The sequence below is a fragment of the Nannospalax galili genome, unplaced genomic scaffold, assembly GCF_000622305.1.
Source record: "Nannospalax galili isolate Female #2095 unplaced genomic scaffold, S.galili_v1.0 scaffold128, whole genome shotgun sequence".
Lineage (NCBI taxonomy): Eukaryota > Metazoa > Chordata > Mammalia > Rodentia > Spalacidae > Nannospalax > Nannospalax galili.
In genome coordinates, this window is record NW_008360322.1 from 7,166,232 (window position 1) to 7,168,462 (window position 2,231).

General features: G+C 42.8%; 1 pseudogene; it reads left to right on the forward strand.

Annotated features, from left to right (window-relative positions):
• Positions 1 to 630, forward strand: part of LOC103727446 — a 2,890-nt pseudogene extending 2,260 nt beyond the window's left edge.
• The last annotated feature ends 1,601 nt before the right edge of the window (positions 631 to 2,231 follow it).

Consider the following 2,231-nt stretch of genomic DNA (forward strand, 5'->3'; position numbering starts at 1 on the left):
AAATTCTATAATCACACATCAATATGTGGAGGCAAAATAAATGTCTGCCTCAATTTTTCCTCCCACTTTCTACATAGAGTTCCCAGGAGAAATGGAAGAAGCAAACAATTCCACAGTGCTGACTTTATCCTCCCAGGGCTGACAGACAAACCGGAGCTACAGCTGCCCCTCTTCCGGCTGTTCCTCGGGATCTACATGCTCACAGCGCTGGGAAACCGGGCATGATCGTCCTGAGCCTGCTCAGCTCCCACCTGCACACCCCCATGTACTTCTTCCTCAGCAGTTTGTCCTTCATTGACCTCTGTTATTCCACTCTCTATCCCAAAAACGCTGGTGAGATTTGTGGAGGAAAAGAATGTCATCTCCTAACCTGAGTGCATGACTCAGCTCCACTTCTTCCTCATTTTTGTTATATCTGAGTGTCACATGTTGGCTGCAATGGCATATGATCGCTATGTGACTGTAAGCCCTTGCTTTACAGTGTCACCATGTCTTGCCAAGTCTGTTCCTGGATGGTAGGTGAGGTGTATGGCATGGACTTCACTGGTGCAACGATTCACAGTCTGCATGCTAAGAGTGCAGTTCTGTAATGCTACTACAATAAACCATTACCTTTGGGAAAAAAAGTAGAAAGTGTCGGGGGGTGGGGTGGGCTGGAGACATGGCTCAGCAGTTAAGAACAATGGCTGTTCTTGCAGAAGGCCCAAGTTTGAATCCCAGCACCCACACAGCCTGCAGCGAATAACTGTAATTCCAGTTCCAGGGAATCCAACAGCCTATTCTGTCCTCCATGGGCATTGCATGACATGGGTGCACTTATCTACATGCAGGCAATACACACATACACATAAAAATAATAAAGTATTTTTTTAAAAAAAAAGTAGAGAGTGGATGGAGAGGAAGCAGAATGAGATCTAAGGGGGAGTGCGGGTAACAAGAGTGGGTGATGGAATATTCTAAAGAGGAATGGGGGAACAAGAGTGGTAATGGGATATACATGACCTGAAAGCAGCAAAGGAGGCACCTTGGGAGCAGAAGGAGAACACAGAGAGAGGGAAAGGGGGACATAAACATGAACAAAGTCTAAGGACATATGTATGAGCATATTATAGTGAAATCTGTTACTAGGCAAGACAACTAAAACACTTACTTAAAAATTCCTCAAACGGTCCCTAAATTATCCCATAAAAAGATAAACTAGGACAGAAAAATCAAAATTTAATTGACAGCATCTGCGAACAGTAGGTGACAAATTCTCTCCAATACCCAAAATGCAAGTGAATAAATCTTAAATTTTCAAGACGTGTGTTTCTCAGCCTTGTGCAGGACGGAGTACAGGGAGTCACTGGTGTGTGATGGCTTCAACAGGTGAACAGTAAAGGACTCCAGGAGCACAAGCTGTGGGGCTCAGAGGTGGGGCAGCAGTCAGCGGCTGAAGTACCCACAGCTCATGTACGGTTTGAAACATTATTTAAAGTCACTGGTGTGTGATGGCTTCAACAGGTGGACAGTAAAGGACTCCAGGAGCACAAGCTGTGGGGCTCAGAGGTGGGGCAGTAGTCAGCGGCTGAAGTACCCACAGCTCATGTACGGTTTGAAACATTATTTAGAGCTCCTTCCAGGTCAGAGTTGAGCATGTTGCTAAGAGACCCAAGGACATTGTGAGTTTTGGTCAAGAAACTGGCTACTTTTCTTTGAGGTCTTTTTACACTAACTGCCTAGGCGTGGTAGCACATGCCTTTAATCCCAGCACTTGGGAGGCAGAGGCAGTTACTTTTCTTTGAGGTCTTTTTACACTAACTGCCTAGGTGTGGTAGCACATGCCTTTAATCCCAGCACTCGGGAGGCAGAGGCAGATGGATTTCTGTGATTTTCAGGACAGCTGGGGCTACAGGGAGACCCTGTCTCAAAAAGACATGAATAAATAGATAGATAGATAGATAGATAGATAGATAGATAGATAGATAGATAGATAGATAGATAGATAAGTAAATTGATAGATAGATAGATAGATAGATAGATAGATAGATAGATAGATAGATAGATAGATAGATAGATAGATAGATAGATAGATAGATAGATAGATAGATAGATAGATAGATAGATAGATAGATAGATAGATAGATAGATAGATAGATAGATAGATAGATAGATAGATAGATAGATAGATAGATAGATAGATAGATAGATAGATAGATAGATAGATAGATAGATAGATAGATAGATAGATA